We start from the raw sequence: 18280 nt of genomic DNA, 5'->3' as shown, positions 1-18280 counted from the left end.
CAATACATCTTCAATTCTTCTTTAAATAGTAAATGAAAATGGTGCTTGCAAAATGCTTCACTTAATGCTTTTATTATTTCTCATTATTTTAACATACGCCATACTATAGTATTTAAATGAAATAAGACTGTCGACAATAATTATTTACATACTAAAATCTGATTAGAAATTTCAATCAACAATGACAAACATTAGTATTACAAGGTAGAAGCAATCCAATGACAAAAACAGAAAGTAAGATAATAAGTGATAATAAAAATGACACTGCAAACTTTATAATGGTGTTGTTTTGCGAGAGGATAGCAAACCAATCTGACAGACCAGTGTCAGACAATCAAATAAGGTGGTGCATAATACTTAAGGGAATCTGATACGATTCCCTCAAGTAGTAAAACTTTTGGTTCAGGAGGTGACCTTTGGCTGTACGGATTGTACAAACATCCATAATGTAGCAGATATGTTATATTCTTAAGTACAGCATATGTTTTGTAACAATGTGCTAAGTTTTTAGTTTTGTTGTACTTATTTTTAGCTCGACTATTCGAAGAATAAGTAGAGCTATCCTACTTACCAGTCTACATTTTGACAAAACCTTTTGAGATATAGCTTTGAAACTTTCAACACTTGATTACCATTACCATGTCCAATTTTAGGCCGGACTACATAACTCTATCAAGGATTTTGTCTGAATTATGGCCCCTTTTATTTTACAAATCTTGGTAGAGTTTTTCATATTAGTTCCTATTTTGTGTACACCGTTCGATATATTGCTTTTAAACTTTTATCACTTGTTTATTATGCTAGTAACTGTCTCTACCTGTAGACAAGAGTACATAATTCTGTTAAGTATTTTGGGTGAATTATGGCCTTTTTTGGACTTGCAAATCGGTTCATTGTTAGTACAAGTCCATGTTTTATCAAAACTATTTGACATATGTCTTTGAAACTTTGAATACTTACTACACATGACTTTGAGCTTTAACCACCTTTTTATCATCAGAGTCTATGTATGTAGGCAAGACTACATAAATAGGAAAAGAACTTTGCTTCAGTTATGGCCCTTTTTGGCATAAAAATGTAGTTAATAATAATAATAATAAGTTACGCATTGCCATATAGTGCAAGACTTATCTAGTTTCCACAAATACAGGTATATTGTTTATCTGGACTATTTTTTCTTTTCTCTGAAAATGTCTGGTTATACTTTGACCAAATACTTACATAAATTCTTCGAATAGCCGAGCGCGCTGTCAACAGAGAGCTCTTGTTTTAAAGAGAAATTAAAACTGTATAACTTACTTTCTTAATAACCTTGAAGGTGAACTTATGAGATCTCAGTAAAGATTAAGATATAATATTCAATTATGCTATGAAACATACTGATGATACATCAGTACGATATTTATGAACTACCTTGTACTGGAAAGTCTTGAAATTAAACTGCTTCACTATATAATGTGACTTTTTTATGTCATATTACGGTTTTTTAGAAGTGTTCTTTTTCATAGTGTTAGATCACAATAAATAGTATGGACCTTATTATAAGTCATTCAATAAAAGTTAAATAATCGAGTATATTAAAGTCTTTACAGATTTTTGTAACAACTATCTATAAACATATTTAAAGGAAGACCGTCTACAGTCAGTACATAATTGCATCGTTCGGTTATGTATCGACTTGTATTGTTATGTTTTAAATTCTGGCACGTAGCAAAGACAAAGCGATCCTGCTTAATTATTTACAATTCAATTTATTAGACAATATGCTCCTAAACATTGACTTGTCAATATGTAATGGAAAAATACTGGTAGACACTTGCGGCACATTGAATCAGATACGCCCGTTGTTTTCTGCGACAAATAACTCTATCGGCCGATTATAAGTTTTAATCGCAAACACCTTGATTAAACGGAATATTTTATTACATCGACAAAAGACTCTATCGGCCGACTGTAAGTTTTTAGCAAATAACTTGATTAAACGGAATATGTGATAAGATCAAATTGGCAAATCGATTCCCGCTCTGTCTTGATATCCATTGAAGATTCGTTCATTACTAATAATCGTGGTCTAAAATCAAATCATTTCCTATTTATATAAATGAAAGTCGTTACTAAATAGTTAAGCACCTTTTGATCAAATTATTGTCTATAATATGGTGTTGTATTAACCTATTTTTCAGTCCTCAAGGTGTAGTAAGGAAATTCAGACAACCAACAGGTGGGTTGTATGTTTAAAAATCAAGCACGTTTTTGTAAATAGAGTCCAAGGAAATATCAGTATTTTTGACACACAAGGACAGCAGTCAAACGGGAAGTGTTTGGCCTGTAGGTATAATCAGATAATGTAGATTTAAATGAATCTTCCCAGAATTGTGAATTCACATATGGTGTATGAAATTGTCAAATAAAACGTATTAATTCGTGTGAATATTTTAAATTATTTATCAAAGGAAACAGATATCATAAATACAGAGAGTATAAATCGGAATTAATTGTTTACGTTCAAATATGTCTGTACTTATATTAAATCTACAGGAATATAAATAGTTTGCCCAGGTTTGACCACTTGGTTACTAAAAGGCATTACGTAATCACATCCAGAGTTTCACATATTAATGTACATGGAATGTGATGAATGTCTGAAGCACACTAACCCCTATACATTAGTTAATATACAGTCGCAGTCAAATATATTATCAATTTCAATTCAAATGTAAATTAGAAATTTTATTGCTATGCCTATTTAATGTACCTACCGAAATATTTCCTTCAACGACAAGTTCATATTATGTGTTCTAATGTCGCTTTGCCGCTCAAACAAGATCTGACACGAAAAGTAAAAGTAGAGACTTGGACATTTTTGTCCTACCATCATACGATGACGATTCTCCAGATTTTTATGATGGATGAAGACCCCAAGTGCCCTTCCATTACTGCTGGCACGAAGTCAGAAAGGTAGTTTTAAGCGAGAAAGAACAGAATGTAAGTCGAAGTCAGCGGCTTCAACCACTCGGCCATCGATGCCCCAAGAATCTATTGGATTTAAGAAGCGTAGAAGCAAACAATCGAACAAAATATTAGCAGATTCTGTTTAACTGAATCTGATCATTTGAGGAAATGTAATGTGAAACATCTCTACGCTAGCACCAGTTTCAGCGGAATTCTTGTTTAGTAAAGCTATATGGAGTCCCTGATTTCAAAGTATCAGAAAATAAAACAATACTATACATCAATCAAACTGTAAGTATATTTTTTGAAACCACTAATTGGTATTGCCGGTTATGGTGTATACTTATAAAGTATAACAATACTTATTGGAACGAAAGCACTATACAGATATAAAGTAGTATGGTAATTTCACCATATAAAACACAGTAAAACATACTGTAAAACGAACAGCCCTAAAACAAGTTGAAAAGAGGACGCCGCCGTGGAACATTCAATAACAGTTGCAAATTCTTTCATTGTATTATTACATTTCGTGTGACACAAGCTTAAATATTTGATAACGTTCACTTTGCAACCATTTTTTTATGTAATGGAACAATTACTATAATGTTCAATTGTTCAAATGTTGCTAGAGTAACTTTTGTCTTATGTGGTTTGTCGTACAGCATTAATGAAAAGAAGATACACAACAGCATTCAGTATATATTGACTTCTGCTTTCAACATTTCCAGATAGCTGAGACTGCAAAATATCTATAAATCGTCGTCATTTAACACCGATTATATAACTGCAAGAAAGAACTGCAGTTTAGTAGCACTATCGTAATAATATTTCAACAATATTCCTGATGCAACAATACATTGTAGCATTTTCATTTCTGTTTTATGGATGTCCTATATTACTGACTTTTGATAAAGCACGATTATTTTGTAACCAAGTACGGATTGATCTATCTCCTGCAAACGTATTAATCAATGACATTTAATTCGCATGTTTTATATATCGATGCCTCTTAAAAAAACAACTTATTTTCCAAATATTATTCATTTCATTTCGAGAATACTTAGTTGGATAAAAAGACTATTTCTAATTCTAACACGATCAGCAAATAATGGAGAAAATCAATCAACGGTTATTTTGCGATAACCCATGCGTGTACAAAGGATTGTTCCGCATACCGTCAAATCTCCGCGTGCAATTATTTTTATGAATGAAAATCTCGTGACGTTTGTAAACACTAGCGTAAAAATCGTGAAATCCGCGTACAACAACAAAGTTTGGCTGCAAAATGGCATTAACAACAAATCTGTGGCGTACAGGAACAATCTGCGAGATTCGCCATGGTTTCGGGACTGGATGATTTGATGGCCATGTTACACAATATTTGATGCAATCCTTAATGCACGGAGGATATTTCAACAGTCAAATCCAGGTGCGTAGCACGAAGTGTAGTTCATGTCGTAAAATGTAGTTACCATTACTTTCTAAGTATGTCGTGTAAGAATCGAAATAACAAGTTCCCAAGTGTGATATATCGTAGAATAACCCTTGGTTTTTCATTCTTATGCGAAACAATATAACACTCAGGCCTACGACCGTCGTGATATATTCTTACGCATAAGAACTCAAAACACGGGTTATTCTACGATAAACCACACTTGGGAACTTATTATTTCTTAAACATACGATTATTTACATGTGTTTATTAAAGGTATAAATACATAATAGGTTATTCACAGTGCAGCTACCAATGATTAACCACTGAACTTTCTTTATAGCAAAGTCATTCTACAATCTCAGAGTGTATGTGCCATTCAGGAATCAGAGCTTTCAGAAATATTGTTCAGACAGAAGTACAGCAAATATATAAAAGAAGTCTGAGACAAATTGATAATGAGAATCATATATTGATAAAAGATTGTATTTGAGTTATGTAACAGATAAAGATGTAAAAATATAACTTCCGTTTAATACACTATTAATGTGTTAACTTAACTGGAATAGCATGTAAATAAGAAATAATAATATTTTTGTTCTGGTGTTTCTCTTGAGTTTAACACTACCTTATTTCTTAGTTATATGACGTAATTATATTTCAAAGGTATTAAAATGTTACACATGCCTAATTCACTGCTTTCTTCGATATTGCATCATCTTAGAGGAGTGCTTTTTACAAAATGTCTTATTACAGAATTTATTAAATATAACAATAGCAATCTTTAAGTGCTGTGTGGTGGGTGTATATAGTCTATCCATACTTGGATTCGGTGTTGTTGTATGTTTTGTTCTTTGGGACCATGGAATTCATTCAATAGATGTGTAATATAGTTCCGCTTAAGCCGGTGCTAGGGGACGTTTGAGGTGTTGCACATTTCATTACCTCTCATAAACAGACTCAATCAAACCGAGTATGGTTCAAAGGAATTTTGTTGTTATTTTGTATTTTTGTGTTCCTGGTTGTCAGACAACAAGGTCAGTGTAAAGCCACTTGTTGACATGTTTACGTAGTCGTACCGGTAAGACAGTACCCACTGCCGTTTGAACAATACCCATCTACTTAAGTAAACAAAGTGTGTCTGAACCGTCAAATACTCTAGGAGTTCATTCCCTTTAAGCTATAAAAAAATAGCGACCACAATAACGCAAATTGTGAAATAGTACAGAAATGACAGTCGCCCTCTACTAAAATATCCAAACTGTATGATAACAAATAGTTAAAAAGCAACAAAAGAGATTATGATATTAATTAATTGCAATGTTTAGGCAATGCGTTGAATGAATTTATCTGTGTTGGAATTTTCAACTATAAAAAGACTTAAGGTATTGGAACTGTAATGACAATTGGCAAACTAAGTACTTTGACATTGTTTCCGTTTTGTACGGAAAATAGTTTGTTGAGCTACTTAATGTCCGAAAAATGAAGAACTATTACTCACTGAAAATACATAATGTACACGGAAATCACCCAGAGTCATTACGGGTCGGTTTAGTTAAGGAAATCGTTTTGATTGGTTGCATCCCACGCTTCAAAAAATATTCTCATGGATTTGAGATTTTTTTAATCTCTATTGATGGTTATTGTGAAAAAAATAATCTTAGCGAATGAATGAGTAATATAAACTTTAAATTCTGAACAAGACTTGAGAATGTCTCTAGTGGACTCTTTCAGGAAATTGAATTGTTCACAGTTCTCTGAAGTATTTTTGTCGCAATCAACTTGAATATGATTAAGAATTCAGCCGATTGATGTATCTGCTATAATGCATTCGCCATTTTTATTTCCTTAATTACGCTACATGGAAATTAATTTTACTAAATAGATCGAGTCTTCATGATGACCCAAAGTTGACCTTTCTAAATACACGACATAGCGCCCGCCGCGATAATAAGAAAACATTTCAAAATCTTCCGTTCTGATATTATAAGTGTAATTGATGTGTCATATACATGTGGACTTAAGCATTACTACAAAATACATGTCTTTTTCTTAAGGCAAAGTAGTTTCTTAAACAGACGGAAGTATGTTAAGCACTTACAATGTGAAAAAGAAACAGAAAAATACAGAAGCATGTGTTTGCAAAGCATCTACAGCGCATGACTCTATAATTCTGATTCAATTACAGAATAAAAATGCAAAAAATATGAATAATTTTTAGATGAAGACAGTGCCCATATTCATCAAAGTTTAAGTCTGAAATGTAGACCTTGAACTGCTAAAATTACTTTTTCTTCATTTTAAAATAGTATTTTATGGAATTTAATAATATTTATCTCAAATATAGTGTCTACTATAACAAAAGAAACTCAGCAAAATGTCAGTGGTTTAAGTTTAATTTAGTGGATGTTACAAGCATTTGAAATTTAAAGCCTAATCAGATATGAACCTAGTGTGTGGCTTGACTGATTGACATATAAATTGTTGTTTTAATGATACCAGCCTGATCTATGTGATTATAATTATGTTGTAAGCTAGGCAATGATTAAGTTATTTTCATGGATGTCACAATGAATAATGATCAATTAATGTGTCATTATGAAAACTCGCCGACGGGAAAGAGCGAACGTTGAAGATATATAAAGAAGCACTTTAAATTAATTTCGTGGTTGTTTCTAAATTACAGGTAAGTTTAACACTTTGGAAGTAAAACAACGACTCATAGACAAAGTTAGGCATTTTGCCAATACCACTGAGTAGAGGAAACTTTAATTTCCAATTTGCCGATTTAACAGCAAATTGTAGTATTTTCTATATATATTAAAAGATCATAACTTACTCTATTGGTATTGTTTACATATAAATAACAGCATTTGCTAAAACAAACATTATTTTTACGGTATTTTCCGTGTTTCACGTTGTGATGCAAACTCCAACTATATAAACTTTTTTCGTGATATCTGCAGTTCAAAAGATCCTCATATGCTTGCTTACGTTCAACGGAGAATAATTGTTACCTACTTTTTCTTCGAGAAAATGACACCCCGATGAAAATTTTCTCCTTTACATATTTTGACAAAGGCTGTAAGTCGACTACGAAAAAATGATTTCGAATTATTTAGTGAAAACAAGATTGGTTCTCTGTTTGCCGAAACGTGAAACGTAGTTAACAATAGAACTGGCCTTTAACTGATACCAAACGTTTGTCTTAATTGTCAGAGAATGTCTAATTAGTACGACATGATGTTGGCTTTACAGGAAAATTTAGCATTGTTCTTCCTTATCACGAAGATGAAACCTTTTAGATAAACTATGCAATCAAATCACAAGGCAACATAATTACTGGTAGTATTTGCTTAGCGTGTTTAATTTACACAACGTCAAGTAAAAATAGGGATAAGAAAATATATCTTTATCAAAAATCTATTTGCTTAAATTGTTTTACCGATTACAATATTTGGAATAAATGCTGTAAAACGTTTTAAGAATTCATATACAGTCATCACACTTATGTAGTTTTGCATCTAAAAATGTAATTATGTGGGTTCGAGCCTCACTCGTGGCGTTGAATTCTTCATGTGAGGAAGCCATCCAGCTGGCTTACGGAAGGTCGGTGGTTCTACCCGGGTGCCCGCTCGTGATGAAATAATGCACGGAGGGGCACCTGGGGTCTTCCTCCACCATTAAAGCTGGAAAGTCGCCATATGACCTATCATGTGTCGGTGCGACGTTAAATCCAACCAAAAAAAAAAAAAAAAAAAAAAAAAAAATGTAATTAACTTTCCAATGTAAATTATTATCTTAATGTGATAGTAATCGTCTGTTCTAAGTTTTCTGAGAAATCAGTCATTCAACTGTATGTGACTGAATTATCTTACACCAGTTGTTGTTTAGAATTATGGAATATTTGGTTACTTTAAACGAATTACTTTGTCATAACAATTCCAAACGTTATAACCCTATATTTCGCATTATTACATTTCAAATATTTTCCACAGTGTTATTATAATAGCGAGAGTAGCTTGCGAGCAATTGCGCGAAGCGCAATTGCGAGCGCGTAGCCCGCCTTACGGCAATGTGTAGGCGAATATAACAAAGGTGTGCCGAATGGGGCAAAGTGATGTAGCTGAAAAATGTTCCTCTCGTCTGGGCGCCGCAATTTTGGGTGCCACCATTTTGTTCTACTTCCGTCAAAGTCGGGAAAATTGTTGTTTTTTTTTTTTAATTTTATATTTGAGTTACAATCTCTATGTTCATTAGGTGTCTTTATTTTTAAAAAAGTTATGTTATGGAAATAATTTCAATTTTGCTTTTATTTTACAAAGTGCGTGTCCCTAGAGGACAGGTGCTCACAGGAAATGCTTTGTTGGCAGTGAATACAGAACTTCATTTGATTGCTGAATATTATCCATCGCTCAAAAATAAAGCAAGAAAGATTTCCAGTTGGTAGAAAAAAATATAATTTTCTTTTAAAAGATCAAGCATTGGCCAGAAAATGGGATAAAATATCATAAATAAGCATAAAGCCATAAGAACGCCACAAACAGGTAATGACGTCACCGTGACACCGGCTTTCCATAAATTTTGCAACGTGTGATATTCGCTGTTACAGGTATAATGACACTAAATTTTTGTTTCTTTTCAAGTGAATAGGTTCTCGAAATTGTTTTAAGCAGGGAATAGTTTCTTTGCCGTTTAAGCTACGCTCGCTCAGAGGCTTTGCCTTTTTCATATTAGAGTTATAACAAAGTTATACAGCGCAAAAACTGTATATTAATGACTACTTATTGGATTATTTGGGACATCTGAAGGGAGCACGAATTGCGTAATTATGTTATTGTTTATTAGGGAATTAATCTTACCGATTTTCGTTGCGAAGCGACGAAAATCGGGATCGAATCCCACTACGGTAACATACGAGGGTATCCAAACAACATATACTATCCAAATAAAAAAATCGATGTAACTCATTGCAGACTTGGAGCGGTCTTCTGCGCATGCCCGAAAGTGATTATCAATTGTAGCGCACGACAAAAATATGCATGTTTTTGCATGTCCGCATGCATTTAGTGTACAATATGCATAAAATACTGACTAAAGGTTAGGGTTAGTATCACCATGGTTACAAAATATATACATTTAAGTTATTTTCTTTCAAATTTAGTTAATCCGGTATGTACCGGAGACTGTAATTTATACCGGCGCTCCAAGTCTGCATTGAGTCACAATCTAAAAAAATATGGAGTTCCGGTTTAGACCATGGGCGTACCCGATGAAATTCGGGATATCACGGTCTTCGTTAATGTTAATAAGCGTCCGTCAGATCAGTAGGCGAAACGCAATATCCGCACAATAAGATGTCTGCGACTCGAAAGAATAAATTCAAAGTAAGCTGTTAATTTTGTTGCGTCAGAAGCTAATCAGCCGGTCACGTGACTACACTGATATAAATTGTGATACAAACATGCTTTATTCAACTGATGTAAACAAAAACAAAATTGGTAAATATTCTGTATAAATAAAATTGAACACACCATCTAATAGTTTCCACTTACAACACCAACTGATGTAAATATTCTGTATAAATAAATGACTTACATAAATTTGTATAAAAAATATTTAGATCTATCCACAATTACTGGGGAAGAGGGTGTTTTTTGCGCATGCTCACTGTCGAAACATGAAGGCCTGACATTTGTTAACTTTTCATTACTTGATCAGGAATGACTGTTGCAGCTTTTTGGGGAAAGTTTCAATATAATAATACCAAGAAAATTTTGTAAATGACAAAGGGTTCGAATTTATCATCAGTCAACGTTCATAAAGTCCCCTTTTTACATACCCCTTTCAGGCCCTCACTTCGTGTGAGTTTGCTTACTAAATATAAATTTGAATTATGTAAAGTTTTCAGCAAAGGTTAAGCTTTATTTTGATACCGACCATTGATTTCAATTTGCAGAAATAAAAAAGTTACAGGTAAAAAACCTCATTTTCTGTTGGGGTTTATCATCAGTACCAGTATGATTCTGCTGATAAGCTGTGCTCGACCTAAATATAGCATTATAGGGAATCGGATCGGCTTATAGAAAAAAATATAGATTTTAAACAGGCTGACCCAGTAACATTGCCCGATCGGGCTTTCGACATAAAAACTAACATTTTTTGAAAAATAGTAAAGATATTTCTTTCAAACTTGGTTCATCTGTTCATATGAGTTATGACACAAATTAAAATAAAAAATAACTTGGTTGCCTTCAGTTTTGGTAGAATTATTTCCCCTTTTCAGAGTTTTATGACGCATAATTTTTGAAGTCCAAAAAATTATGTGTTAATGCATTACATTATTTGTTTGTTTCGTATATTCCACACTCATTTGACACCGTGCAAATTGTCAACAGTCGAGATAGCGTTGATAAGCGCAACTTGGCGCAGACATGCAATTCGGCTCGATCTTAAATATAATTTCTTTGGAATATGTAATACTGTTTACATGTCGTACTGATACAACCACATTTTAAAATAAATTCGTATTGATACATCCACATCTTAAAATAAAGTCATATCTGATCCTAACAAGTTCGTAATTACAAAAATACAGCCCTTATCTGGAGTTCTGAAGCATGCTCGATTAGTTGGTCAGAATTATGAAGGAATTGAATTCAAACTGTTCCATAAATGCAAGAGTTTAAGAGTTAGTCAGAACCACAATCATGCAGAAGATGTAATTACTTTCACAAATCAAATTTTGGACTCGCTAAATGCAAGTCAATTTCATGGAATGCAAGTTAAGATAAAAATTTCACACAATTTATTTTGTAAATACAAATAATAGTCAAAATTGTTGCGTTTTTTGTTAATGTTTGTAGATTCGCTTTCATTTGAGGATAACAGAAAACACAACATCTTTTTTGGTTAGCCATTTTTTGTTGAATGGATTACTGATTATAAAGAAATGTAGAGGTCTATCTTATAATTAAATCTAGAACGCAAGCTATCTTACATATTCGTACATGTATACAGTTGAATCACTATTTATAATATTAGGTACAAAAATTTGCCTTGCCGTAGTTTCAGCCAGTAGTCAATGATGCCTTCCGAATTACTTTGAAGGTCATTTTGAGTTATAACGCACAAAATTGTACACCAAGGAAAACCGTGCAAACAATATATTGATGTTCTAGCATGATTTTTTAGGATATTCTAACATTCTTAATTGAAAGTCTAAATTTGCAAGTAGATTTCAGATTTAGCAACAAGAAAAAAAAGCTACATGCTAAAATTTGCAGTACGTTGGTCAAAAAGGTTAAATTTGAGCCCTGCAAATGCAAACTGAAGCCGCTCACATTACTTTTTGGCCCGATGCATTCAGTTCCTGTTCTCCTAGGAATCCCCAGTCGAGCATGTCCCAAACAATATGATGAAGTATTTTGAGGGTATGAGCTAGACCAGTTGTTTTATGGTTCAAAATTCAGCTTTAAGTTCGGGCATGTGAAATTGGTGTCAGGCTTGGAAAATTTTCTATCTGGTTGCCAGCATGGTTAGTTGAAATCAGAATTTTGTACACTGCACACATACTCAAATACATTTAAATTTATACGTTTATGAATCATGACCGTCAGATACCAATAAACAATTGTAGCATTTTGTCGGCTCCTGTGTTCATACTAAACTGAGGAAGGCAGAACAGATTCTTCTAGCTGCTTTACCAGTCTGTTTTTCCCTTTTCATGATACCGAGCAAAGTGAAGGTCATAGACCACCAAGTCAAAAAGGTACCTGGAATTCACTGGGTTAAAGTAATGTTCATACCTGTCAAGACACACGCATTGTGCGTGTGCCACACGCATTTCGGCCTTAAATCACGCTCACACGCCTACTATTCAAGGTCACACGCATGTTAAAGAAATAAAGCAATCAATTGTTTTTTTTCGTAGAAAATTATTGAATCAAACATGCAAGGTGACGTTGACACAGTGTTTTTATACCGTATAATATAGCTTTTACATTCACCGGTGCAACATGTTATTTCTACCGCATGATTAAACATCACAAAAAGTAAACATGGAGGGAGACTATTCAAAACCAGATCTATTGTGTGTTAAAAGTCTAAATTTTCTATGTGAGGGCGTTTCCGGCTTTTAAGGATCATCGCCCTCCAGACCCTCACGAGGGAAACCTTCCCTTCGAACTCCGATCACACTCGTGGCCTTTGTGGAGCCTTGACAGCTATATATGTTTGGCTGTTCTGGCTGGTCAGTCGTGTAAACAAACCTACTCATACAGTGACTTTTCTTTTTTCAAAACTGAAATTTTTAACCGCATTTACTTCGTTTCATTATACATTTTGACAAAATTTGCTACTGTTTTATTTTCATTAAAAAAGTTTTATTTAACAAATTTCTCCCGCCATGCCAATGATATAATTGGGGTCATCATTGATAAACTGCAAAAAGGATGTTAGCTCTTAGACCTTTGAAATTTCAAAACAGCTGGTTGTCCATGTTTTCTTAATTTGCTCACCTTTCACTATTTTCAGGCATCTTGGTCTATTATACAGAGTATTGTTGTACTGCTCCAAAGTGCTTGTTGACAGACTGAAACCACTTGCTTGAGGCTCATAAGGTATTTCTATCTTTCAGTTTCTTTATTATATAGTTGCAGCTGTGCACCATGGGAAGCAGTTTCAATCATTCAAAAGGCATGATATACTGTATACAAATTAGTATTTATGTAAACAGATTTTTGCGATTGAGTCAGTGCATAGAATCAAATACCAAGGAACATTAGGCGTAAAAAAAATTGTCTGTTTCCTGTATCCTGACCTACCATAAATTTTTGGCCCGGCCCTAAATGGACGGTCCGTCCGCCTTTGTCTTTGAAACATTTTTTTCAACTTTTTGACAAAAAGTTGCAAAACTGCACTTTTTATGCTTTAAACATGGACAGTGATGTTATAAATCAACTTACTGATGCTCTAGAGGCATAACCCCCCTATTTGTATTCATTTTTTGACACAAAAATAATTTCCAAAAAGTCTCCCTAAAAATAATTTTAAAAAATCCAAAAGAAAAAGTTTTTCCGACCTACCTACCCTAATTTTTTTTAGCATGTTACCGGAAACAAATTTTTTTTTAGACCTTAGTAAAGACTCCATTTCATTTTCTTGATGATAAAGCATTTCTGGACAAATCCATAAAATTTAATACATGTATGCAAATTTAAACAATTATTAGCTCGATCACCTGTCACATGGTGACAACATGAGTTGATGTCCGTCATGTGCCAACAATTTGTAAAAATCTTCTTCAGAACCACTGGGCAGATTTACACCAAACTTCACAGAATGATCATGGGGTGGTCCTCTTTCAAAATTACCCAAAGAATTTAATTCCATATAAAACTCACCGAAAAGAAAAACTTTGAAAATGATTTCTTGTCAGAAATTGTTAGCCGGCATGGCTTTTCATCCTTATATGACAGAGGCCTATATTCGGCCACTTCCCAATCCAAAAATACTGCATTTTTTCCCCAACATCCCAAAATGCAAGGTAACATTTCCCAAAAATGACATAAACAAATGGTTTAATTTTATTTACATTTTAGTGTTACCGCATGAAGCGGTTCTCAGATATTGATTTTTTAGCTCACCTGTCACAAAGTGACAAGGTGAGCTTTTGTGATAGCGCGTCGTCCGTCCGTGCGTCAGTAAACTTTTGCTTGTGACCACTCTATAGGTCACATTTTTCATGGGATATTTATGAAAGTTGGTTGGGGTCTCTTTTTATCAATTTACAATATTTGATTTCTGTTTTACAGGTTCACTTCTTGAGAGAAGGCAGCTACAAAATGGAAGGTCAACAAATCCAGTATACTTGAAAAGCAAGAAAGAAACACCAGAAAATATAAAAAGACAGAAGAACAAGGGAACTTTAATAAAAAAAACTTTTAAGGATAGGAATTCAGGATTTATTTAGAAACTAAATATATTTTGAGAACAGCAGTGTTTGACTAAGCTCTGTTACTTTAAGAGATAATGTGATTATCACATTGGTTTTGTTATTGTCGAGCCCGCTTGCGGAAGCGAAGACATAGTTGTCCAAATGTCTATTCGGTGTTATGTGCGTGCGTGCGTTCGTCCGGATTTGTTTGTCCGGACCATAATTTGGACATGCATGGAGCAATCTTGTTTATATATGGTATGAATGTTAACCTCAGTGAGACAGAGTGTCATGCCCAAACCCCAGGTTCCTATCTCAAAGGTCAAGATCACACTTACAGGTCAAAGGTCAAATTCAAAAATGACTGTCCGGAGCATTTCTTCTTCATGCATGGAGGGATTTTGATATAACTTGGCACAATTGTTCACCATCATGAGGTGGAGTGTCATGCGCAAGAACGAGGTCCTAGGTCTAAGGTCAAGGTCACACTTAGAGGTCAAAGGATACAAGAATGACAACTTTGTCTGGAGCATTCTTCTTCACGCATGGAGGGACTTTGATGTAACTTGGCACAAATGTTCACCACCATGAGACGGAGTGTCATGCGGAAGAACCAGGTCTAAGGTCAAGGTCACACTTAGAGGTCAAAAGTCAGATACAAGAATGACTTTGTCTGGAGCATTTCTTTTTGATGCATAGAGGGATTTTGATGTAACTTGGCACAACTGTTCATCATCATGCGACGGAGTGTTATGCATAAGATCCTAGAATTACTTCCCTTTGTTGTTACTATAAATAGCTTACTTTTGTAACTTGTTTATTACTGGTCGTAGGGAAAAATCAAGACCACTTTTCTGTAGTACAACATGCATGTTACATCCAGTTTTCAGGTGTATTTTGACCTATCTCTGATGGTGCGGATTTTTGTGTGAATTTTTTTTTTAATTTTTTTTTTTATAATTTTACGTTCCTTTGTTGTTACTGTAAATAACTTATATTGTAACTTTTTGCAATCTCTTTTATTTGGCATAAATGTTTGCCTCAATGAGACAAGGAGTGTCATGCACAACTCCCAGTCCTTTTGACAGCTGGCGGGCTTGACATATTGCCCGTGGGCATCTAGTTCTCATATTTTTCATGAGATTTTAAAGAGAATGTTCTGTTATACCCCCATGTAGTAAGCTTGTCTGTCTTTCAGTCAGTAGGTTTTCATGGCTTCCAGATGATAACTCATGAAAAGCTTGACCGATTTAAATATTTTTTGGCACATAGTTACAGGTCAAGTTCGACTTTGGGGTCAGTAGGTCAAAGGTCAAGATAACTTGCAAACGCTTTGGCCTGGGATCATAGCTTTTGTAACACAGGTGTAACATGATAAAATACAGGTTGTTTGAATTTGAGGTCAATAGATCAAAGGTCAAGGTCACAGTGATTTTGAACAGTTGAACCGTTTCCGAATGATAACTTGAGACCTTGAGCCTAGGATGATAAAGTTTGGTACACAGGTGTCACATCATGAAAAACAGGTCAAGTTTTACTTTGAGGTCAGTAGGTCAAGGCCACAATAAGGCAAAACAGTGAAATGTTTTTCAGATTATAACTTGAGAATGCTTGAGCCTAGGATCATGAAAATTGTTAGGGAGGTTGATTATGACCAGCAGGTGACCCCTAATGATGTTGAGGTCAGTAGGTCACAGGTCAAGGTCACACTGACCCGGTTCTTTAAAATGATGCACGGAGGGGCACCTGGGGTCTTCCTCCACCATTAAAACTGGAAAGTCGCCATATGACCTATCCTGTGTCGGTGTGATGTTAAATTCAACAAAATAAATAACGGTTCTTTAAAACGGTTTTTGGACAATAACTTCAGGATGCTTGGGATGAGAAACACAAAATTTAGTACAAGGTTGGTCTTGACCAGCAGATTACCTGTATTGATTTAGAGTTCCAAAGGTCAGGATGACCCGGAACATTTAAACCTTTTCCATACAACAACTTGAGAACACTTGGGCGGAGGATCATGAAACTATGGAGATTGAATTTGAGGTCATTAGGTAATAGCTCAAGAAAATGCTGCTTTGTTATTGGCTTAGTTCTTTGATAAGGCCATATTGTGGGGGTATAATTCGTCACTCCTGTGACAACTCTAGCATTTAGCTCATCTGAGCACAAAGTGCTCAAGGTGAGCTTTTATGATCGCCCTGTGTCCGTCCGTCGTCAACAATTTGACTGTTAACACTCTATAGGTCACAATTTTGACTTAATCTTTATGAAACTTGGTCAGAATGTTACCCTCAATAAAATCTTGGACACATTTGATGTTGGGTCATCTTGAATCAAAAACTAGGTCACCAAGTCAAATCAAAGGAAAAGCTTGTTAACACTGTAGAGGTCACATTTAAGACTATATCTTCATGAAACTTGGTCAGAATGTTAATATTAATGATCCATAGATCAGATTCAAATCTGGGTCAAGTGGGGTCAAAAACTAGGTCACCAGGTCAAATCAAGGGAAAAGCTTGTTAACACTCTAGAGGTCACAATTTTGGCCCAATCTTAATGAAACTTGGTCAAAATGTTACCCTCAATAAAATATTGGACAAGTTTGATATTGGGTCGTCTAGGGTCAAAAACTAGGTACATGTAACCAGGTCAAATCAAAGGAAAAGCTTGTTAACACTGTAGTGGCCACATTTATGACCATATCTTAATGAAACTTTGTCAGAATTTTAATCTTGATGATCTATAGGCCAAGTTAAATCTAGGTCAGGTGGGATTAAAGACTAGGTCGCTAGGTCAAATCAAAGGAACAGCTTGTTAACACTCCAGAAGCCACATTTATGACTGCATCTTCATGAAACTTAATCAGAATGTTAATCTTGATGATCTTTCAGTCAAGTTTGAATCTGGGTCATGTGGGGTCAAAAACTAGGTCACCAAGTCAAATCAAAGGAAAAGCTAGTTAACTCTTTAGAGGCTACATTTATGATCATATCTTAATGTAACTTGGTCAGAATGTTGATCTTGATGATCTTTATGTCAATATGCCAGGTGAGCGATACAGGGCCATCATGGCCCTCTTGTTTATTTGTTCTTGTTGTAAGAGAAATTGTACATTTTAGAATACAGATTACAGCAAGTCACATTTTCCTTATTTTGACAATACTTATTTCAAAGCCTGACAAAAGCATCCAGTACTGTTATTAAAAGTTGTTATTCACAGTTCAGCTATATTTCATGTATGGATAAAACAAATTATGTGATCTGTGATCATTATAAATGTGTATACAGATAAAACTTAAACATGTGAACAGTTTATTCAATAAATAAAGTGTAATGCAAGTCTTTGTGATGTTTATATAAAAGCAAAATTAGGATTTGTTTTACAAGTAATTTCAGAATTACAATTAACACAAATAGAAAAAACCAAGCCTGCACAAGAAGGCTAATATGTCTCCCTAGACTGAGCTCTTAACCTGCCGTGGTGCAAATAGATTGTTAATGTGTGTCTGTTAAGTCTTGTTAACAGTGAGTTGCAATCTAGTAACTTTTAAGTTTGTATGATTTTAGCTCACCTGAGCACAGTGTGAGCTGTTGTGATCACCTTAAGTCTGTCATTGTGCTTCTCAACAATTTGCCTGTTATTAAACACCCTAGTAGACAGTTTTTTAAATGTTAAAGGGATGAGTTGAATTCTGATCGATTCCCGATTGAGGCAGTGCCTTATTTCATATTAGTTTAATAATTATAGCATCCTGACTTATAAGTATATGAACTGATTCAAACGTTTTGGTAAAATACATTTCAAAGTAATTAACTGAGGTAGTTAGGTAAATGCTAATGTATATAACTCAGACAAATTTGAGCCGTGCCATGAGAAAACCAACATAGTGGCTTTGCGACCAGCATGTATCCAGACCAGCCTGCACATCCGCGCAGTCTGGTCAGGATCCATT

At 34.5% G+C, this 18280-nt stretch overlaps 1 long non-coding RNA gene across 1 annotated transcript; it reads left to right on the top strand.

Annotated features, from left to right (window-relative positions):
- Window positions 1-12832: 12832 nt before the first annotated feature.
- Window positions 12833-17666, top strand: LOC128548590 (uncharacterized). The gene is made up of 2 exons (XR_008367177.1): window positions 12833-13008; window positions 14203-17666. It is a non-coding gene; the product is annotated as an uncharacterized LOC128548590 (long non-coding RNA).
- The last annotated feature ends 614 nt before the right edge of the window (window positions 17667-18280 follow it).

The sequence above is a fragment of the Mercenaria mercenaria genome, chromosome 14 (genome assembly GCF_021730395.1).
Source record: "Mercenaria mercenaria strain notata chromosome 14, MADL_Memer_1, whole genome shotgun sequence".
Taxonomy (NCBI): Eukaryota; Metazoa; Mollusca; class Bivalvia; order Venerida; family Veneridae; genus Mercenaria; species Mercenaria mercenaria.
The sequence above is the reverse complement of the archived record's forward strand: the minus strand, read 5'-3'. Positions and strand labels throughout refer to the sequence as shown.